The sequence below is a fragment of the Protopterus annectens genome, chromosome 1.part1 (genome assembly GCF_019279795.1).
Source record: "Protopterus annectens isolate FY-2018-M chromosome 1.part1, PAN1.0, whole genome shotgun sequence".
In the NCBI taxonomy this organism is placed as follows: Eukaryota; Metazoa; Chordata; order Ceratodontiformes; family Protopteridae; genus Protopterus; species Protopterus annectens.
In genome coordinates this window covers 487,912,915-487,938,236 of record NC_056726.1, presented here as the reverse complement: position 1 = coordinate 487,938,236, position 25,322 = coordinate 487,912,915, and positions in this window count along the sequence as shown.

The following is a 25,322-nucleotide window of genomic DNA, read 5'->3' as shown; positions in this document are numbered from 1 at the left end:
CTGCTACTTTCTGCAGTCTGTTCCGCTGCTTTCTCCAGTGGGTCCTGCAGAAACTGTCTGCGCTGTCACAATAGGTTAATGTCATGTTTAATGTACCTGTTAGTGGTAATGTATGTGAAATGATAGTGTGGTTAAGTTATTGGTAGTGAGAAGTTATTGGTAGTGAGATTATTAAAAGCGTGGGCAATGGCAATAGTTGCATGTAACGTCTACCATTTCATTGTGGTGTTGACATGCATGTAACCCCCCCCCATTTATTAGGGGTGCTGACATGCCATTTAGTGTATGAGACGCATGTGAATATATTCTTAAAATCCACACAGATGTCAATATACAGCTGTATAACGTTATCACACTAACGTCATTTTCTGTCTGCAAAATGGTGAAACCATACAACCGTTATGCTTGAAAGCTCCAGGGGATGTTTGGCAACTGTGCTGTTCACTGATGTGATTAGTTATATTGCTGCTAATTTTTTTCACTGACTAGACCTCAGCGCTATCTTGATCTGCTATTGTACCAGGTGAGGAGTATTAGTATATGCCAAAGATAGTTGCCTTGCTGCTGTGTCCGGGTCTTAGAAAGATACTGTGTTTGTTAGGTGTGTTTTGGTCTGGATATTGGTGGTGCGTCTTCTAAGTGATGTAAAGGTTCCTCCGCCTTTTGGCTTTTAAAGGCCTGTCATTAAGTTCAATAGAGAAGCATAACTGTTGCTCTTATCCTAATCAGCAGATGTGTATTTACTAGATTGAGAATGGCACAATGGAACTGATTTTGTGCCAGATTGTTTGTCTTTCTGCTGCTTTGACCTCTGTTGGTCCTTGTTGTATGTTTTTTTTTTTACTTGTACCTTCAAAGTTGAATACCTATGCTAATTTTATTTTTTTCTTTCTTCCTTCCTATTCTGCCTTTCTTGTCCCCCCAGAGTTCTAGCATAATCTCTTTTGATTCCTGTCCTACCTTATGTCTTACTGGTGTCGGACAAACTTGGCCCTGCCTGCAGTGATTGAAAGTTTGCTGGTTTCCTAGATTCTCCCCATCCAAGGAAAGTAGGTCCTGGGCTTGGTTCTGTTGATTTATAGCCTCCTATTAGGTTAACCTGAAGAGTCCTTTAGTTGCCTGCGTCTGTGAGCCTAGCAGCCAGTACCTCTCCTTTCCTAAACCTCTACTACCCCTTTAAACCCTTCTCTTTTCTGGCTCTTATTTCTTTACTCTTACTCCCTATAACTCTTCGCTGTCCCATATCAGCTGCCCCTTTCTCACTTCCACTACCTACACTATCCACTAGGTGGCACTCTCCTCTCTGTTACTTCTCTGCTACTCCTTCTGCCTCTGACCTTTTAGTCTGCAAGGTCATTTTTTTGGCATTCTGACCTTCCTTAGTCCCTCCACAGACCTTGTTGTCTATCTCCCTGCTAACAGTAGTGCTTCTTACTCCTGTAACCTGCCCATCCTTTACCTGCTACACTTTCACCTTTTTCTTCTTTCCTCCTACTGTATCAAATACTGTCCTAATCCTCTTCAACTCTTTTCATCCCACTTGTGCTTATTTGACTTTTCTTAGCCCTTCCCTTTTACACTTTTTGCTCCTGCCATACCTACCTGCTTTTCTGATAGTCTCCTTTCTAGCCCACCTTTGGTTGTTTCTACCCGCTCCATTCGCCCTGCGGGCTCACTCCGCTCCCCTCCCTACCCCCAATTCCCACCCACCCCAGGGGTCCTAACCTTATAGCTCTCTGGACACTCCCCCTATCCTAACCCTCCAATCTTGCTCCTTCCACTCCTACTCCTCCCACTCCCACTCTCACCCCCTTCTCCTCCTTACACTCCCACTCACTTCTATACTCTTCTCTCTTATCTTACTTACACTTACCCCTACTATTATAACTACCCCTTACTTAACTCCTCTTCTCTGTTTCCTCCTCTCCCCTCCTAGTTCTATTTTTAACTCTTCGGTAGTATATCCCTCTCTACTCTCTCCTCTTATACATTCTCACACCCTCCTCTTTTATTCCTACTCCTCTCATGATGACTTCCTACCTAACTACCCACCTTTTATTCTCACTCCTACTTTTTTCAACCCTATGCTCAGTTTACCTACTGCCCTTCTATGAAAAAACACTTTATGTCCAACACTTCCATCCTAACAAACACACTTTAACATTTCTCTATCCACCAATCCCATACCCATATATTCCTTCTACCCCTAATTATCACTTACCTAAATTTCACAGACTCTCACACCTCAACTATGTCGTACCATCAGAGAACAAAACTAAAATACAATCCCTTCTAAACATTAACCTCATACACAAACCTACTAATCCTTCTCTTCTAGATGGAGACATCCACCCTAACCCTGGTCCTACTTTCCTTTCTCCACTAGTGTCTGTACCTAATAACACCTTCTTAATAGGCCATCTTAATATCCAAAGCTTAAACAACAAAGTACCATACCTACATGCCCTCCTTCATATACACTCATTTGATATTCTCTGCCTCTCAGAGACCTGGCTAAAACCTACCACTAAAGACACTGAAATTATTCCACAAGGCTACAATATAGTAAGACTCTACCGTCCCAACCGCAAAGGTGGTGGTGTTGCAATTCTCTTTAAAAATCAGCTGAATATTACTACCCTTCCAGTCTCTCCAACTCAAGATAACAAGATAGAAGCCATTATTGCTAAACTTCAATTAAACTCCAAAAAATCCCTTTATATCATCTGTGTATACCTGCCACCTGGTAACAATATACCTATCCTAGAAAATTATCTTAATTGGGTATCTGCCACTTATCCTCAAGAAACCATTATATTAGGCGACCTTAACATAGACTGGAATAGCATTGATGCTGAAAACCCCTCATCTCATATCAACCTTCATAGTTTTACCCAAACTATTACTTCAACTACCAGGCTCAATAAACATAGTAATAGAGAAAGCATTCTAGACTGGATACTTATAAACAGAGTTGAACATAACTACAAAACAGGAACCTTGCCTGATGATGTTAGTGATCACTCTAACTTTCATAACAAGGGAAAAGGCTGATTGTGTTATTCCCCACACCATAAGAAAATTACGTACCATTAAACATTTTAATCCAGACCTGTTTCAGACTGAACTTGGTGCATGTAACTGGAACCCCTTAAAAACTCTTCCTCTTGAAAATGCAGTACTCTATTTTAACACAACTTTTCTATCCATTCTTGATAAACATGCTCCCGAATGCATTATTAGAATGAAATCTAATTCAGCCCCTTGGCTCTCCCCTGAAACAAAAAAGCTTATTCTTACTAGAAATAAAGTCTGGGCCTCATGGCGATCCCACAGAAATAACCCTGATTTTCTACACTTCCGTCAGCTGAGAAATTTAACTAAAAAGGCAGTAATATCTGACAAAAAGAAATACTACCTCAAACTACAACAAAATCATCTTAATAACTCTAAACTCTTCTGGTCCTCAGTCAATAAACTTCTCTCCCCAGGAACCTCTAAAACACCTTCCCCAATTAATGCTGACCCTGATACCCCTCAACAAACTGCAGATGATTTTAACTCTTTCTTCACTGAAACTATACAAGCCTTAGCGAAACAACTAAATGCCGACAACTTCTGCCTACCAAGTAAGCTAACTAACTCTTCCTTTAAATTCTCTTTACAACCTATCTCTACATCTTACATTTACAGACTCCTTCTTAAACTAAAACCTTGCACCCCCCTCTGCTGACAAGCTCCCTTCACTATTTCTTCAAAAGGCTGCCAAGGTCATCTCATACCCTATATCTATTCTCATCAATAGGACCATCAAAGAAGAAACCATCTCTGATATCTGGAAGGCCTCTCATATTATTCCACTTCATAAAGGTGGAAACTCCACTGACTATTCTAACTATAGACCTATTGCTCTCCTCTCACCCTTGGCTAAAATTATGGAGAAATGTATCCATCATCAACTTTTACAATATCTCTCTCTTCATAGCATTATAGCAAACTGTCAACATGGCTTTAGACCACATCATAGTACTACTACTACCTTGCTTTCCTTTGTAGACACTATTAATCAGAACCGTAACAACAACTTACTCTCTTCTGCCATTTTCATTGACCTCTCTAAAGCATTCGATATGGTCAACCACAGTTTATTAATTAAGACTCTTGAATCTCTCTCTTTTGATTCCCCAACCATTAAATGGTTTAATTCCTATCTCACAAATAGAAAACAGGCAGTTCTCTGGGATAACCACATTTCTTCTTTTCTGCCTGTTTCTATCGGAGTTCCACAAGGCTCTATCCTTGGCCCACTTCTTTTTTCCCCTCTTCATTAATGATCTTCAAACAATAATCCCTCAAGCAACATGCATTCAATATGCCGATGATTCTACACTCATCTGCTCAGCATCTTCTACTCCTGAACTTATCTCTCTTACGCAAAAAGTCTTTAATACCATAGAAACATGGTTCTCCAGTCGACTCCTCTTACTAAATGCTAAAAAAACTAAACTTCTTCTCTTTACCCCCACTTCCAGGACTTTCCCCTTAAACTTCACTATCTCCTCCAACAGTGCCACTGTCATCTCACCTGACTCTACGACTAAACTGTTAGGTATTACCATCGATAATAATCTCTCTTTCGACCAACATATTAACAACTCCATAAAACTAGTCAACAGAAAAATAGGATACTTGTATCGAATTAGACCATTTCTTACACCAACTACTAGAACTAGGATTGCTCACTCCCATCTTATTTCTACTCTTCTTTATGCTTCACCCATCTTTACCAACCTCAAGAAAAACAACCTTAACAAATTGGCTACCTGCTATAATAACATTGCCCGCTTTGCTACTAGTAACCCCTACAGAACCCATCATTGTCTTAACCTGAAACAACTTGGCTGGCTAGAAATTCAAAACTTTCTTGCTTTCCATCAACTCATTTTGGCCCATAAAATATTGTACCATCCTAACAACACTCCTATACTCTCCCAACTCATAATCCCCTATAACAACCTAAACTGTCTCCGCTCTTCTAGTAAACTCTTGACTAGGTCTGTAAAATCTAATAACACTGCTGGCGACTCCCTATTCGCCAATTCTGTAGGTATAAAATGGAATATGTTACCTACAAACATAACAATGATTTCCTCTTTACCTCTCTTCAAACAAAATATTAAACTACACTTCCAGAATCACTGGCTTTGCTCATGTTGTAAACCCGATTAATTTTCTATTACTACTACTTACCTAAAACTCTCTCTCTCATTTCTTGTTTCACTCTTTTTTCCACCTAGCTCTCTCTTCTCCCCTCTCACCTTCGCCTTGCTTCCTTACCTGTTAATTATCTTAACGTGCTCTCTTCTCATCTAACCCATCCTATTCCTTACCTAATTCTTATTACTCTACTTTTATTTCCCCTTATTTTGTATTCTTATCTATAAGAATTTTTATCCTGTATAATGTTGTTTGAATTTCTCTGTGTGGTAGTAAATTTCTTGTTGTACTAATTTAATTGAAGAGTTTTGAAGAATTTTGCTGTTTTTGCTATTACTAACCTATGTACTAATTGTTTTCTTGCTATGTATGTTGATTTTTTACATATGTATTAATTTGTACTTCTGCAGAGCTTTTCTCCTCGGACCTCTACTGAAAATGGAAATATCTCCAGCTAGACTAGCCCGGTCAACAAATGTAAAATAAAATAAAATAAATAAATAAACTAGCATAGCTATGGTTGGTAATCCTAAATGTTAGAACAGTGAACTAAGTGAATAGTATCTTTGCCATGCATTAGATCATGTATGTAAAGACAAATCATTATGCTGTGCCTTGTTTCTTAAAATACACAGAATAGTAGGAAAACTTTACGAGTTTGGTGGCATTGTGAGGAAACTTGTTTATTTTACTTGTGTTGCAAGGGTGGAGTAGCATGTGGATTTATCCAAAATGTGTTGCAAGGGTGGAGTAGCATGTGGATTTTTCCAAAATGTGTAGCAAGTGTATTGCTGCTTATGAACAGTCTGTAGAACAGGTACTATAGTTTTTCATGAAGAATGTGCATTGTAGCTCGCACAGTATGTACATGGATTGCTGAAACTGTGTACTGTTATTGTAAAAGAGGGTTGATGCATCCATCCTAACCTCCGTAGTAGGAGGTGTACTAGCTATGAAGCTGTTGTCAGTTTGCCAGCAATCTAAATTGAAAATATTAGTAATTTTCTCTTTTTGTAATCTAGCAAGTGTAACTTCTATATATAATGGTAACCAGATCTGTGGTTACAGGAAGAAAAGGACTGGGTACGCGATTGAATAATCTGAAAAAAAATTTATTATACATATAAGAGTTTGCTGCATGATGTGGATGGAGATATTTCGTATTTTCATTTTTTGCTAACTGACTGGTTTTGCTGAATGAAGGCTAATAGTGGTATTTTATGATGAAAAGTTTGCCCCGCGGGATGTTTAGCTGTCATGGCTGCTGCTGTTTGTGTCGTCGTTTAATCAAAGAATGTTTAAAATGAGAGAACACTCTTAACAGGTGCCTTCATCAAAAGCCAGAAATTTTTCCTACTGCTATAACTGATGGGTATCGCGTTTGCTGTCGACTCCTTTTTTTGTAATTGATTTTTAGGGACTGCTACTTTTGTGAACACACATGCATGTCAGTCACTGATCTTTGGAAAATGCCTTCCCGTATACGTCACTGCAAAACCAAGCATACCATATTGTCTGTTTATCAACACAGGTGATGAAACCAGTCTTGAGGTGATGTTTTTAATATTTTCTGTAATTGGAGCTACATTAGGTTGTGCTGTTATGTGCTGATTCCTTGCCCTGTATCAGTGTGCACCCTAGCAACTTTGTCAGCCAGTTAATTTTCATCACCTGTAGCTTATTCACCTGTTCAACCTATGTACTTAAAGTGTTCTTTACCATATAGTAGTAAAAGTTGCACCACTGTGTTGTACACCTTAACGTTCATATAATTTGGTTTTCTTGTGTCATTGCCTACACCAGGTCATGTATAACTGTCTACTGTGGCCTGCTGTGGCTATAGCTTTGACATCTTCAAAACACTTATCCAGAACCACCCTGCCCTGATACTTGATGCAGTTTACCTGTTGAACCATACAACCTCCTTTCTGTATTCACCAATTCATATTACATGCAGTTACCTTTCATTACTGCCAGTGTTACTAGAAATTAACAGTGCACTATGCTGTCCTTTGCTGAAGTTCAAGCTCAGTCTGCCTGTACTGTCATATTGTCTGTTTACAGCAGCGTGGTTGATCTGTCCCCTGCAACCTGATGTCTATTGTCCATGAACAGCATGAGTATCAACGTGAACAGTGGTTGCTTGGGACACTGTCATAAGCATTTATACAAGTAAAAGAATGGCCATTAGGAGTCTGTGCTATTTTCCAGCATCGGCTCGTATGTGCATCACTGCAAACATTGTGCCATTCAAGCTTCAGCCTTATCTGAATAAGAATTTGTTCGCACAACCACCCTCTCCAGTAGTGGCATGCAATGTAGCTTTTGTCCACTGTACTTTATTGGCAAGTTTTGGCTCTTGCTGAGGGCCAGCTGTTTCACTTGGGGATTAGTTTGGAGTAATGAATTTTAACCAACTGCATCCTCCATAGTCTGAATAAGTCTAGCTGTGTTTGTAAATTATGGCTATGCTCCTTACAAGGCATTTGGCATACAAAAGTATGGAATGTCTTCACTTTCCTGTTGAGCCACCCATGTGTACTCGGGCAGTAATCAAATCCTGTTCAGTGTGCACTGAGAATGGCAGTAAAGCCATCCATTATAGATGGTCATGTTCTGATGCTTTCTCCAGTCAGTCATGCAACAGCTGTCTGCACTCTTTCCCTCACTTTCAAAACACCCAGATGTGATGAATAGTCGGACATTCTGAATACTGTCATATCATTACACTGCAGTCGGGCATGATTGAGTCACAATTGATGTCAGACTGCTTTCAGAAGAGCACTTGCCACAATTCCTACATTGCAGCCATGTGCTCCACCAGAGTAGTATAGTGGGGATCTCAAATGAGTATAAGCAGGAATAAATCTTAGACTAGATAATGTAATGCAATCATGAAGGATGTCAGAAGTAATACATGTATGGCAGTCCCAAAAAAGGTGAAACAGGAGCACATGTTCAGTGAACAGCCCACGGGTACAATCTGCTACTGACAGATGGATTTTGGATGACTCGTTTGCCCACAGTTTCAATTTGGGACTTTTGAGCATGTCTCTGTAATGCACACAGTCTGTCATGTGCAAGACTGTATTTGTTTAGCAATTTTAATTGTGTGCAAGATTTTTAACCTTTTTATCTAGGTAAATGAGAGCAGTATACACAGAGGTACATGTTGTATGGTAACTAGAGAGAAATAGTTTAACTTGCGGACACAGAAAAAAAGGTAGCTATTGTGTGTGGGAGCTGGTTTGGCTACATAGCTTGCATAGAAGTAACTGCCAGTGATGCGTTTCCGTGCCTGTAGCAAGCAATAATAGCCAGATTTGCAGGTATAAAAACAGTGACACCGGTGTCCTGTGAAATGAGGAATTCATACTTAATGGTAATGCAATGTTTAATTTTTGATTGTGTTCAGTGTAACATCCATTGATGGATGATATCAGAGTAGTGACAATATTTGTTGTGTGAATGTTACAGTATGTAGATGTCTGGACTTGCTATGTTTGTTGCAGCTGCAGATTGAAAATATTACTGTACTGCTAATCAATAGTCTGAGTATGGTGCTTGACTCCAGCTGGTGATTGTGGAAGGCTGATTAGCTGCAGGTGTGTTCTGAGAGTTTTGAGATGACTGTGGCTAGGGCTGCAGCTGCAAGTATCGTTGTGGTGTGAATGGACCTCTGTGATGCTGGCTACCATGAAGTGGTACAGAGGCTTGTCACAATGGTGCAATGTTGAAGAACATTTGCACTTTGTAACCAAAAGCCAGCTTGTGTGGATGCCTACAGTGTGGGTAAGTATTGGTCTGCATGGATTGGTACATAATGTAAAAGTTGAGTACTGTTTGTCAAAGCTAACTTTTTATGACCCGGAATAAGTGACAGCTTGAGGAGACTGACCAGGAAAATTACGAGTTGTTTACATTTTAAGCATTGATGACTGATGCTAGCTAACTGATGTATTGGACGAGCTACAAACCCTTACTCATGTCCTGGAAAGAATGACTACAACTCTGGCACCCAAAGGATTAGGTTGTGGCCTCTACATGGGATGAAGGTAAGGGGTATCTTTTCTATATCAGTCTTATTCTGGTAGTTGAGTAGAACTGTTAACATCTCAATGTTATGAGCTGTTCTCCACGCAGGACTGTTAATTTGAATGAAATGTAAGCTATTCGGCGGATGGATACAGTAAGTAGCTAATGTGCTATAAATTGTAAGGAACTGAGAGCGGACTGTATAAACATTTATTTGCTATTGTGTGTAAAATATTTGGGTCTACTTACGGGCCAGTACAGCACTGTGGTGGGGTGGTGCTGCTGAAGCATTGTGGCATGACAGCCAAAATTTGTCCCGTTTGCTTCTATGGTAAAGCGGCTTCCGTGTAGACATGCGTGAAGGGTCGTACCTTTGAAGGTTGTATCCAGGCAGGCAACTCGCCACATAAAATTCTTAGGTAGAACGGAGTGCCACTGTGGCAACGCCTAACCAAGAAAAGCCGGAAGACCCAAGTTATGGATAACCATATTTCAAGATGGAATGCTCAAGGTTGAAGGAGATATTGAGCTTGAGGTAATGCTCACTGAGAAGGAACTTAGTCACGATTGTGAAGGAACTTGTTAAGTTGCATGGTCAGTATGCAGGCCATACCACTCCATAGGACACTGGTATGAGTTGGCTATAACGTAAGGGAGTTTATCCTTCAAAACTAATGCTTTGGATTTCGAGAAATAAGCGTTTGTAGATGCAGGTTCAGAGGCTAAATGTTAATATTCAAATTGTCAGTCAAGGTTTGTGATGTAGTCTGGCAGTGTTTCATAGGTTCATACTAGGCTATCTGCCCTAGGGCATTTATAAGCCTAGCCAGAGTGTGTGTGGCTTTCACCACCCCTTAGGATGAGAATACTATACCCATTAGTTTGCTGTGCCTCTGTCCAGCAGTGATACAGAGATGATTCCAGGGGTAAACCTACGATCTCCCATCCACTCATCAAGATTTCTCTTGAACAGAGTCAGTGAGGGGCTCTGCCTCAACTGGACTGGGATTCTGTTCCATAGTGTAGGGAGTCTCTGGGTGATGAATCTGTCCCTCCAGCATGTCCTATTTATATCCGTGTTGAGGTTTAAGTCTCTTGCTCTCGTGGCTCTGGTGGATTTGGATTTTTTTAGGTGGAGCATGTACATTTAATTACGGGTTGTACATGGCCTTGTATGTCAGGCACAGATCACCTCTGAGCATACGGTATGCAACTGAATAGAGCTGGAGTTTCTTCAGTCGGGCATCGTATGACATATGTTTCAGCCCCTTTATCCTTTTGGTGAGGAACTTTTGGGGTCTTTCCAACTGCTGCAAGTGTCGGGTAAGGTACATTCCGAATGCGGCGTTGTACTCGATCATTGGTCTGATAAGTGAAGAGTGCAGGGGGTACAATGACCTCAACTGATCTGGATGTGAATCCCTTCATGATCAGGTGGGCAATGTAGAAGGTCTTCCCAACCACTTTGGCAATGTGAGTGTCAAAAGAGAGGTTACTGCCAACTTGGGTCCCCAGGTCCCTGATAACTTCTTCCGTGTTTCATGGATTACCAGCTATGTGGTAATTAGGGGTTACCTTGTTTTTCCCAAAGGGTATGACTATACATTTTTTGGCATTTAGCTTAAGGCCATGGCTCTGGCACCAGTTATCCATTTCTATGAGACCTTTCTGGAGGATGTCTGTGTCTGATGGAGTGTCAATTATGGTGCCCAGTTTGCAGTCATCTGCAAATTTTGTCAGCCACAATCCCCCTATGTTTAACTGCACTTCAGAAAAATAAATGCCGAACAAGAGGGGGCCCAGGACCGAGCCCTGTGGGACACCGCTCGTGACCGGCTTAGAGTCTGACATGGCACCAGCAACTCTAACCCTGTATGTTCTGTCCTTGAGCCAGTTTGCAACCCATCTTGTGACATATGGGTTTACATCTAAGCTGGTGAGCTTTTCTATGATGCCCGAGTGGGGTATTGTGTCGAATGCTTTGGCTAGGTCAGGGTAGGCTGTGTGAACTGCCTTACCCTCATCAATGGCCTTAGTGACTGTTTCGAAAAAGTCGACCAAGTTCAAGAGGCAGGATCTGCCCTTGACAAAGCCAAATTGGGTAGGATCCAGTGTCTGTAGGTCCCCAATGTCTATATTTATGAGTTCCATTATGATCCTCTCTATAGCTTTGCAAACATGGCTTGTCAAGCTTATGGGGCGGTAATTTCCAGGGTCCATAGAAGCACCGCCTTTGTGGAGTGGGACCACAGTTGCCGTACGCCATTCTTTGGGTACGTATCCTGTAGTAAGGCTAAGATTAAACAGCAGCCTTTTGTGTGGGTTTAGTTCCTCATTGAGTTAGTGTAGCACACAGCCGGGGACTATAGCACACAGCCGGGAAAATGTAAACATGGTGATTTATAAAGCCACTGGTTACAAGATCTGTGTGTTGCCAAACAATCCAATAAGTAGGTTGATTTATGTAGGCAGCACTGTTTAAACAGATTTGGTATAGTGAGATAGTATAACACCACAGATTGCTTTCAGCAACTAAAAAAATGTGAGAGCAACAGTTTTCTATAGACAATTGGCAGCTGGGTGAAGGGATGGTACGGGTTGCAAGTACATAGTCCCATGCTTTGGTGAACCATGTTAAGGTGCGTGAAAATGAATGGACAAAACTAGGCTGGCAAATGTGAATAGGCCTGTGACACTATAGCAATGCAAAGGACCTTTCCATGACATGGTTATAGTGATAAAAATATTGCAGGATTTGAATTAATACAGTTTATTGAAACAAGGAGAGGAATGAATTTGGGCCAGAAGTACCAAATCTGTGGATAATGTCCTTCCATATCAGGGCTTGGTTATTATACTGGCATTGCACTTGAGTAAAAATTGACTGGTGTGTGTAATGCTGTATGGAGAGAAAGTGAATAAGTATTGCATTTTGTCTGAGATAGTAAAGTCTGGACAAAGTCGATACATGCAGTGGCCTCTGTATAATACATATTTATCTTGATGGCCTTTTACTAAGCATTCTTGATGATAACTGACCTGGAACCTTCAGACAGCACCCACGATGGTGAATGGGGTGTTACAAGAGGAAAGGGTAAAGGTACAGCAGTACTTGACAGACTTTCTAAGCTGATGTACTGGGTATATTTTTAAGGAGAAATTTACAGAGTCAGCATGGCTAATTTGTTATAATGAATAGAGGAAACATAAATGTGTAGTGACGCGTTGAATGCTGACTGGTAAGTTGAGGTGTAACAGTATTGACAAGTGCCTAATTTAGGATTGGGATTGTGGTTCTTTTGTATGCACTTGTCCTCGAAGACTATATGCTTTATGTCCACATGCAGTGTTTTGCATACAAGTAATTAAGGGATTTTCAGTAGAGCAAATATGTGAAGACCTGCATTGCAATACTGCTGTGGACAAATTAACTTCAATTACATTTTGGTGCAGCAGTGAGCATTTTAAAAAAAATCCTGAAAGTAACATGGTGTTTACTGATTAATGATTAAAGTGCAATGTCCTAGAACTGTCCGATTTTTCTTCACTGCAACATTCAAAATGTTTGGTAACTACAGTCAACAGGAAGCATGAGAATGTGAGATCAAAATGCTTGCAAAACAGTGCCTCATGAATGTGCTTTAAATTGTAATGAACTGAGAGCTGACTCGATACAAATTATTTGCAATTGTGTCTCAAATATTTGGCTCTACTTATGTGCAACAACAGCACTGCGGTGGTGATGCTGCTATAGCATTGTCGCATGACAGACAAACTTTGTCCCGTTTGCTTCTCGGGTAAAGCATCATCCATGTAGAGACATGCGTGAAGCGGTGTACCTTTGTTGAAGGTTGTATCAAGGCCGGCAACTCAACACATAAAAATCTTCATAGACCAGAGTTCCGCTGTGGCAACGCCTAACCGAGAAAAGCCGGAAGACCCAACTTATGTGTAACCATATTTCAAGATGTAACTTGAATGACTAAGATATTGAGCTTGAGGTACTACTGACTGAGAAGGAACTTATGAAGTCAGGATTGGGAAGGAACTTGTGAAGTCGCATGGTCAATATGCAGGGCAGTAACACTAAACTCCAGAGGACAGTGGTATGAGTTGGCCAAAACTTAATGTAGTTTATCCTTCTAAAGTAATGCTTTGGATTTCGTGGAGAAAATGTTTGTAGATGCAGATTCAGAGGAGGTTGGTATAATGGTTAAGGTGTTTACCATGCAGATACAAGGTGCAGGGTTTGATTCTTACATGGGGTAACTGGCTAGGCTTAAAATGGCCCACACGGGCAGTTAGCCTAGTACTAGTCTATGAACCTATGAAATGGTAATCTTCAAAATGTGAGTCAAGGTTTGTGATGTAGTCTGGCAGTGTTTCTTGTGATGAAATTTAAGCATGGTGATTATAAAGCCAATGGTTGGTGGTGTATTGCACTTGTTACAAGATCTGTGTGTTGCCAAACAATCCAATAAGTAGGTTGATTTATGTAGGCGGCAGTGTGATAAAACATATTTGGTATAGTGATCAAGTATGACACCACAGATGGCTTGCATCAACTAAAAAAATAAGTTGCTGAGCAACAGTTTTGTATAGGCATTTGCCAGCTGGGTGAAGGGTTGTTATGGGTTGTAAGTACATAAGTCACATGCTTTGGTGAACCATTTTAAGGTGCGTGAAAATGAATGGACATAACTAGGCTGGCAAATGTGAAGAGGCCTGTGACACTATAATAATGTAAAGGAACTTTCCATGACAGGGTTATAGTGATAAAACATTGCAGGATTTGAATAAATGTAGTTTATTGAAATAAGGAGAGGAATGAATTGTGACCAGAAGTACCACATCTGTGGATAATGTCCTTCCATGTCAGGGCTTGGTTATTATAGTGGCATTGAACAGAGTAAAAATTGACTGCTGTGTGTAATGCTGTATGGAGAGAAAGTGAATAAGTATTGCATTTTGCCTGAGATAGTAAAGTCTGGACAAAGTCTGTACATGCAGTGGCCTCTGTATGATAGGTATTTATCTTGATGGCCTTTCTTGACAATAACTGACCTGGAAGCATCACACAGCACCCACGATGGTGAATGGGATGTTACAAGAGGAAAGGGTAAAGGTACAGCAGTACTTCACAGACGTGCTAAGCTGATGTGCTGGGTATATGTTTAACGAGAAATGTACAGAGTAGGCATATCTAACTTGTTATAATGAATGGGAGGAGACATAAATGTGTAGTGACACACTGAATGCTGACTGGTAAACTGAGGTGTAACCGCATTGACAAGTGCCTAATTTAGGATTGGGATTGTGGTTCCTTTATATGCACTTGTCCTCACAGACTATATGCTTTGTCCACATGCAGTGTTTTAAGTCCAAGTAATTAAGGAATTTACAGTAGAGCAAAAATGTGAAGACCTGCATTGCAATACTGCTGTGGACAAATGAACTACAATTACATTTTGGTGCAGCAGTGAGCATTTTAAAAAATCCGGAAAGTAACATGGTGTGTACTGTTTAATGCAAAAGTGTAATGTCCTAGAACTGTCCGATTTTTCTTCACTGCAGCAGTCAAAATGTTTGGTACCTACAGTCAACAGGAAGGTATGAGAATGTGAGGTCAAAATGCTTGCAAAACAGTGCCTCATGAAGTGCTATTGAGCATGGATAGTAATTTGACAGCCTGTGGTGTAGCTAAAACAAATGTCCCACTGTGAGTAAGACTGTAAGAGGTAAGCAGACAATTAGTCAAGACTCCTGCTGTGAAATGTCAATCACAGCCATAAGCAGCTCAAATTACCTTCAGTTCTCTGTCAGCTAGGGAGGTGGTGTGAAAGGGGGAGGGGAGATGATTAGAAGAGCTACAAGCCAGGGATAACAAAAGACTACAAAATTAGCAAGTGTAACAAGAAGCTGCAGGAAAAAAAACTTTGAAAGTCTGTTCTTTGGAATTGCAGCTGCTTGTGGTATAATTAGCCACTGAAAAGCAACCATTGTTTGGTAAAAAGTTTGTGATTGAAGCTACAGAGTGGATGCATGCAAAGTGTGAATACTGTGACAGCAACTGTGGAACAGGGCAGGCTGCGTGATGTCATGGTTTCGAGACAAATACTGCATTGTGGGATAGCAGGAGACTTAGTAAAACTTAGAAACAATTTCAACATGCTAGCCCCCATGTGGCAAGAGTATAAAATTACGTATAAAAATTTCAAAAAAACTGTAAATGGTCCCAGAGTGCTGTTAAAATAAAGGAAATATCAAAACTTGATGAAATAGACATGTTTTTTCAGTCTGTGGGTGCGGTTCTCCTTTAAGGGAAAAAGTGGCAGATCTGATGCAATTTTTGAGAGACAAATAATGCATTATGGGATAGTTGAGGCAGAGTAAACAGTCTGAATTTTTTCAATATGCCAGACCCCATGTGGTCAGAGTCAGAAATTGCATCTAAAAATATCTAAAAAGCTCAAAATAGTCTCAGAGTGCTGTTAAAATGTAGGAAACATCAAACCATGATGAAATTAATGTTTTTTTGAGTCTGAGGGCGCGGTTGTCTTTTAAGAGCTGATTATATTGAATTAAGCTGGTCAGTTCTAGCCACTCGAGTTGTTTCTTGTTGGTTCTATAGGTGGAGCCAGTGGTGAGTTGGGCAATATGGTTGTAAGTATGGCACAGCTTACCAAGTTTGCATTTGTCGAGGTTTGACAGTACAGGCGAAGCATATACAAGAGTAGAGAGTAGGTGTGACTGGGCAATTAGCAATCCTAGTCAGTGGTTTAAAAATGTCTTGTTTTTATACAGGGATCCAAGCTTCCTATTGATGGTCTGTATGGTTTTGTTAACAGAGTATTTTTGTAAAGGACTGCTATCACACCTCCTTTCCTTGTAGTACGGATATATATATATATATATATATATATATATATATATATATATATATATATATTTGTGCATGTGCGCTCCTATGTGTGTATATGTATATATATATATATATATATATATATATATATATATATATATGGAATACAATAATATGATCAGACAGAACATAGCTGAACGTCAAATTTTCTGAACAGAAATGTCTACTCATACACATCCATGCAGTCATAGTGTGTAACATTACACCAAACTGGACATTTCTGATTGCTCAACCACCACAAGTGCTACCATGGGTCAATATGGGGGGATATTAGCCAGAATGGCATTTTATGTTCATGGAATCGCCGTGTGAAAATACAACATTGAGGAAACTTGGGTTACTGCCTTTGACATTTAGGACATTGGACAGCCAACATTCAATTAGATACCGAGATACCGAGATAGATACATACATACAGAGATACCGAGATAGATACATACATACAGAGATACCGAGATAGATACATACATACAGAGATACCGAGATAGATACATACATACAGAGATACAGAGATAGATACATACATACAGAGATACAGAGATACATACATACAGAGATACAGAAATAGATACATACATACAGAGATACAGAGATAGATACATACATACAGAGATACAGAGATAGATACATACATACAGAGATACAGAGATAGATACATACATACAGAGATACAGAGATAGATACAGATACACACACACACACACACACATACACACACACACACACACACACACACACACACATACACACATACATACACACACACATACATACATAGCTGTACTTTACATGTTCAAAATTGCAGAAAATCAAAGACCATATGGCCGAGACCATATGACCGACTTTCGAAATCACGACCATGTTAATCCCCCAAAGAAAAGCCACACCCAAAACACCTCCAGTCTTCACCTGCCTGTAAGCCATTTCAGGCTTTGCCCGGTCAATCACTCCTACTGCTTTGTATAAATACTATCAAACAGTACTTTTACTTAAGATTCAACTGTCAGGCCTTCACTGAATAAGCTCATTGTCTTATGTCATTGGGTTAATGTTTGAACTCCATCTCTCCATACAGCACAGACAGCTATATTCTGGCACATTGCATCCAGTTATTGTTAGTCAGTGAATTGTGAGTCTGTCTCCATGTTGAAGGGCGCTCACACATATTCCATCAAGTTTAAGAATATGTGAACCACCCTGGAGCAAGTGAAATCAAATTAATTTATGTATGTACATGTTAGTCTGTTGCCTTATGTCAATATATACTTGAGGAACTGAAATTGTATAGTCCGATACAAAGCCAGATGCTAAGACCTGGTGGCCTCACTTGCTTATGATGGCATAGCTTACATTTACAAATGACACACTGACTGGGACTGTCACCAGCATGCATCCTCAGTAAATCAGGTGACCACTGAGCCTCTAATGTTATGTTCTGGATCATCTGACATAATGAATATTATTTTTGTTGACTATCAGGCAGAACTTACCTGTTAAATTATGACAATGATGTGCATTATCTTTATGATAAATTATGTTTAACTACGCATTATATGTTGGACATATTACTAACTTACAAGTACTTCAATATTTCTGTTCTGAGCTCTGAACTCCCTCTGCAATACTAAACAGTTTTGAGTGTCTTCTGCATGTTGCCCTTGGGAAGTGTGATATCTACTGACATCACGGTTCTGTACGTGATCACGTCTCACACTAATAAAGTATACTTCTGAAGGGACCCTCCATCATGCAAGCATAGGAAATATGGCTCCAAACTATGTGTCATACTACCAGGTACTGAGAGCACATGGTCATCCTAGGAGCTGACAGACAATAGCATCTGCTGTCGTGTGTGTATCACTTATTTTTCGAGCACAGTGTCAAAACACTGATTAATGTCAGTGAAAAATAATATTGCCAGTAACAGCATCATTAGGAAATATTCCAACTGTTCACTGTATCCCAGTAGCATATGTTTGTGTTCCAAGACAGTGACTTGCTTTGTGTTTTTTCAGACCAGATCATTTTACGTTTTCAGCATATCCATCATGTCACCAAGCACTGCCAATGCCCAAACTACACCCAGTGGCAAGATGGATGGGAAAAAAACTCTTACAGACTCTGCTCGAAAAAGAGCAAAGAAGGCACGAGATGCCAAGCGTAACCAAACAAGAATAGCCATTGGTACTGAATTTGAAAGATGAATTACTTTATAGCAGTCATTGCGACTTTCAACTCACACAGAAGTTGCCCGTCTCCTTCTGGATATGTAAGTTTTGATGCAATTGACTCTGGCTCTATTGCTGTTACACTTATTAGATTCTTATTTTTCTCAAATTTGTAAGTGATATATGCCGTTACTATGTTGCAGATATGACAAGTGTAACACAGAAAAAGATTTACAGCATAATGAGCAACTTGCTCCAGTTCAACATTCCACACCAATGTGTTTCCGGAAGCATTCAGATGATTTGGATGAGAGCACAATACCGTCTTCCTCCACGATAACAGCTATGACTGCAGACTACGACAAGACAGGGCAAGTATCATTGACAGGGAACACATGCAATGTCCTTGACTTCTGCAGTCAGGAAAGATTAAATTTGCAAATACGTGTTCTTCTTCTTTCGGCTTTTCCCAGTTAGGGGTCGCCACAGCGGAACACCGGTCCGCTAATGATTGGCAGATTGGCACCAGATTTTTTACTGGTGCCAAGGTGCCAGCTCTACACCCAACCATCAGCAAAGGCACGCCCATTCTACGCATATGTCTTTTGAATGCCACTCGACCACAGGGAGGACATGCAGATTCCACACAGAAGGCACTCCAGCTGAGAATCAAACAGGAGAACCTCTTCATGTGAGGCAGCAACGCTAACACTCCACCACCGAGGCTAACATTATTGTTGTAAATAATGATCTCCCATATTTTTCCTTTTAGAAACAATTCAGTTGATCATGAGCAAAGCTTATCAGGTGAAGAACCAGTCCAAGTTACTACTGTAATTACCGAACAGTCACCAGATCACAGTCCTGATAAAGTAGTGGGACTTAGGTCTGTGGCAAGGTAGGTACCCTTATCACTTCTACTTTGCAAGTTCATAATAATCATACCTGTCATGCAATACCTACATGCATTTCAAAAACTATAATTTTTTATTATATGCAGATGTCTTAATTGGACCAGCAATGCACCACAAGAAGACCTTTCAGGAACAGTGGACTCTAGTCTCCAGTCAGGAGTACACGAACTGGTACATCTATGGTGATCGTTTATTTACATTATCAGTTTCTGTGTTTCTTGTCATGTCACTAATAGTTCATCTCATCTTCATCCATTCTCCTTTGTAATTATGATCATTCCTTTTCCTTTGTAGTTATGATCATGCCATTTACTCCAACATTAATTTTGTGCAGGGATGCTGAACATTCCAATGATACTGACAATGAATTTGAACAGTTTGAAGAAGGATGCAGTTCTGACAGGCTCGATCAGATGCTGCATCAACTGTCACTAATGATTATGAAAGTGAAGCTCAATCACTGTCTCAGGCTGCAGTGCTGCTGGTGTATCAGGAGAAACTTCAACTTGCTCAAAAGTGTATTTTCCACCGGTGTCACAAATGCAGAGCAAAGGTTTCACTATCCAGTTCAATGTCAGGATCTTGCCTCAGACTGGAATGGGTAAGTTTTTCAAATTACCTCAGTGCCCAACACTTTGAACTAATACTATTTCTGAACTAATACTGTTTCTGTTAGTCTCGACTGATTTTCACAGTTGATGATAATAGTCAGAGTATAATTATGTCACATACTTTTTCCAGCTTAGGTAATTACAGATGTCATGCAGTTCCTGTTGTAGACAATTGCTGCCACACAACTCATTGCATCATATGTCAAACTTAATCATAGAAGGTATTGCTGTAGTGAGGCAGCCTGAAACAAAGAATACAATGACACTCAAAGTCACCAAAAACAAATTAGTAACAGACTGTTCAACATATTATGGTTGAATGTATTGGCAGCCAGTAGTAGCAGGGGATGACAAACACTTTACTGTTTTATGTCAGCCAATGCTTATGTAAGGCAGCATGTGCACTGAAGACAATACATGTGTTGTGTTCAGTACATTAGCTGTGGCATTAGCTGCAACATGTAACGTAACTGACACGTTGCTGTAATGGTAATTACTCCTGTGCATGCCCTACACTACAGTTACTGTAATATCAGAGTACTAAATTGAAATAAGTATCACATTACTTTTTGTCGGATATTTGAAATAGGCTAGATAACTGACAGAAAACTAATGGTAGCTTATGGTTTGCTGATGATGTGCCAATATCTTTTAATTTGGTAGAAGTGCTCCGCAGGACATGCTGTGTACCGATGGAGCAGCCAGCCACAACTCAAAAATGGATTAAATGCTGGAGATCTGATGCTGGCTACGGCAACCTGTCTCTCGGGAAATAACTATGCCAAGGTCTCACTACTTGCAAGTTGCCTTGGTTTACCAATTCTGAGCTGGTCATCTTTCTTCCGTTAAAGACTTTACATAGTACCAGTTATTGAGGAGTACTGGCAGGACATGGTTGGCAAGATGCTTTCAGCACGTAGAAATACAACAGTGACGATCATGGGTAACAGTCATTACTGTAATCTGTATGCATGACATGCACTTTTGCTCACTTCTTTCGGAACCAATGCCTTTTGTATTCTTATTCATCTAGGTGATGCTCGTATGGACAGCCCAGGGCATTCGGCCCAGTACTGAACGTATACATGCATGGATGTTGCCACCAAAGAAATTATACTTGTACAAGTCATAGACAAGCGTGAAACGGAATTAAATTCAACTGTAATGGAAAAATTCGCCTTTGAGAGATGCATGAAAATCCTTTTGCAGCATGAAGTTCATATGGAGGAAGTGGTTACCGATGCACACCTACAAATTGCTAAAATAATGCGTAAGCATCCTAAGATAGTGTCAACTTTACTGTCTTGACTTGTGATGCATCTTTCACATGTGCCTGCTCTATATACCTATTGTAGTCAATGTCAACTGCATGGTGTGGAGTTTGCCAAATGTAAGAAAATTGTGTGATACACAGTTATTTCATGTACACCTATTTAGTATTTACTTTCCATGCATGAATTAGCATGACCGATTATTAGCTCAGAATTGAATAAGCATTGTGTGGCCACTGAATTCTTGTAGAGTGCACTACAGTGCATGACTACTTAAACTGCTCGACTGATATGGCTAGCAATCAGCATGTTTATTTTAGACTTAACTTTCTTAATCCTTTTGTACATATGCTTGTAAGTACTTATTTGGCATTACAGTCATATCTGTGGTGTTATAAACGGGTAGTTCATCATTATTTACATAACGTATTTTGCTTTTGCCACCGTGGACTGTGGGTGGACAAGGGCTCCTCAGACAAGTGCCTTACCTTTTAAGGCACATGTAACAGAGATAGTGGCACTGCTGATGTTGACCATCACAATGATTCATGCTTCTACTCACACAGGGACTCAGTTCTCCACAATAAAGCATTCGTTTGACGTATGGCATGGAGCCAAAAATCTAGGGAAAAGAATTACACAGGTATAATGCAACCAAGGATGCCAGTACTAAGTGACACCCCCATTATATGTGTTTTCTACTGTAGTTCTTTCAGCCATACTACACCTTTTTTAAATTTTTTCCAGGCTGGTAAACGACATGGCTGCAGAGTTTTACAAAAGTGGTGCAAGGAAATAACAAACCATTTCTGGTATTGCTGTCAACAATCTGAGACTGTGGACCAATTTATGGTAAATCTGATCTACACATGCCTTTGCTGTGTATTGCATACCAGTCATGTTTGTATCAATAGTTTCTGCAATTTGATGACTATTGCACTAGTCCTTCCCCACTGCAGATGAGATGGAGTGGCATTTTACATCATGTAATTGATGAGCATGAGTGGAACACACAAGATGGCCGAGAAGATGCAGTCTGTAACTATGAGCACGAACAACTTAGCTAAGAGCGAACTATTCCATGGATAGAGCCAGACAGTCCTGCACATAAAGCATTGGAAGAAATTGTTTATGACGACAAATTATTCAAAAACGTCCACTACTACTTGAGCTACAGGTAGAGAACATTCCTTGCCTGTGTAAAAGTATTTGAACAGAAATTGTCAGCATCTGTGAAAGCTTGTGTGTGAATACTGTTCACTTAATATTTCAGTTGCATATGTATGTAGTTTAATACATTTTTGTCATATGGATGAAGCTAACTGATTACTGGTTCATGCATAAATACAAAGAGAATTATGTCATTGTGTTGACACTGTGTGCTTCCCTTTGTGACCTTCATTAATGCATTTAGTTTCCAAATGGGATTCTGAAATGTACGTCTTTATCTATTGCTCATTGCCATTTGTGGTAATGGCCCAAGTAGATCTGATCAAAGTCAGCTGATGACTATTACAGTAATAGTTGTATTATTGACAGAAAACATTAGGATCAGCACTGTCCAATGGCAGTGGTCACAACTATCACAAAATGGGATGTACAAGTTATACATTAATAATAGTCACACATATAATCTTTTTCCATTTCAGGCATACAGCTGAACTGGAACAATTTCATCAGCACATATTAATGTATGCTTCGAAAAGGAACTCATACGCATTCCCAGTATTTCGGGCCAGAAATTACCTCGCAGCAATTGATCACAATATTCATGTTGGAAGGCCATACATGAGAAATCAGCATGGTAATGTGGTGTAAGTACTGCCTATTTTATCAGTCTATTACTGTTGGAGAATTAATTGTAAATAGTTAGTAGTGGTCAATAATACGTACTGTATCAAGCAATATTCTGGTTGTGGAATACCTACTGTGTGTAACAGTTTAAAGTAGTCTGGCAATGTTTTTTGTTTCACTCTCTGCTACATTTGGATATGGCAGCTTAGACACTCATGAGAGTCTGGCTCAAGAACAAATATCATGCCAGGCTGAACTGTCAGTGATCTAATTACTAAAGCAAAAAGAGTATTTAAACAGATAGGATAATTGCCATACACACAGCAGTTAATTGTGTGCATAAGCCCAGTTTTGTTCAGGCCCAGTATAATGCTGCTATCATGCTCTAATGAAAAGCGGGCAATGTGATTCCAAAATGTAACCCTCATTTTGAATTTTCCTTTTTTCAGGTATTCTCATAAGTTCAATAAGAAAAGCTCATGGTGGACCATAACTCGTTGTAAAGTTAAGAAAGACTACAGCTATTTTCGTGATCTAAAAAAGATGATATTGATTCACAGAATGACCAGCACTAGCAGTGTCGTAGCACGCTCCATATTGAGAAGACGACCCAAGACGCATACAGTCCACAATAGCACCGTTCCCACCACCAGATACCAACCTTCTGATTGAGGAGCAGGTCTCACATCTGAAATGATGGAAAGCACTTGGTGATAAGGAGCCATGATTTGTCAGTGACAAGTGGTGTAAATGGGCACAAAGGTGGAATTGTCAACATGTTCCAATGAAAGAGGGTGAAGTGCAGTTGCACCATTCAAGGGAAAGTTACTTTTCTGTCTCTCTGTCACTCTTTGTCAGTACAGCCTGTACTCTTAAAATAATCTGCTGTACAATTTGAGAATGTTCAAATATCAGTGTAAACTATCTTGGTGTAGGAATGATAATACTGTCACTTATACATGTTGATGGATGTTTGTATTCCAGCAGGTAATATTGATGTCAGCTTGTTGGTTTTCTATGCCTACTCCACAATGAGGTCATCAGAAACATAGCATGATTCCTCTTCAGTCATGATCAAGTGGAATTATGCAGAGGTTTCAGCCAATGGTTTTCTACAAAGGTTTTCATTCATACAAACGCACAGGCATTTCCACAGTCCAATGTGGTACCTAACAGCATGGGAGTTCCCAACAAGGTTGTTGTACACCTACTTTTTCTATGGAGTCTAAATGTCTCAGTTCACACATAGGCAGTGTGAGTGTTCTGACCATAGGCTGATACTGGAGGTAAACATTTACCATCACACCAGCATTTTTATAGTCTCACTCTGTGGGTATCATGGATACAGTGAATTAATAAGAATGTGTCGCTACGACATTCATGGTTTCTTTATATCTTATTTCTTGTTTTTGGGTCCAAAGAAGTTGCGGCATGCAAGTAACACTGTGACAAGTGTGATGGACCTCAATGGTTGGGAAATACTAACTCTGGTCGTAAAACCATTAAGTGGCAAAATAATGTCACATGTGCAAGTCAGAGGTTCATCGGAAGACATCAGGCACTTTAAAACATAACACATATATATTGTGTCACATCAGTGATACATTTCTCTCAGTATACTGTTTCAGATTTAGATTTTTTTAGTCTTGTAAATGTGGGGAAATTGGAAATGATCTCTCCCAATGATGGCCTGCCTACTGTTATAGAAATTGTAGGAAGATACTATTGTAAATTCTGTGCTACAGGTACTTACTAACACCTAAGGTTAATAATTGTACAGGCAAGTTGGAGTTGAGTGCCACAACAGATATGGGCACACAATAAGTCTCAGGATGGAGTTGTTGTTGTCTTTCGGCTTTTCCCAGTTAGGGGTCGCCACAGCGGAACTCTGGTCTGCTAATGATTGTCAGTTGATTTTCATGTTGCTGAGTAGCGAGCTCGATGCCCAACCTTCAACGAAGGCACGCCCATCCATGCATGCATTTCAGAACGACACTCAACCCGCAGTGAGGACATGCGGACTCCACACAGAAGGCACTCCCCATACACTAGCTGAGAATCGAACGGGAGAAGCTCTCGCTGTGAGGTAACAACGCTACCGCTGCACAACCGCGGATTACAAGTAGCTATGGACAGATTTAAAAACACTGAATTGTGTAAATATGTACAAGTGGCTGTATAAGTAGCCGTAGTACATATTTTCACACTTCAGTGTTTTTAAATCTATAAGCCACAGATAGACGCCTTCTCAGTGGAGATGCAGGGAGAAAGGTTGCAAGACAAAATTCCAAATTAGCTTTTGCTACAGCTGGCCACAGTACTTATTTTACTTTGAGGATGTTACAGCAGTTAACAGAAGATAATGTACAATAATGACATGATTACTGATT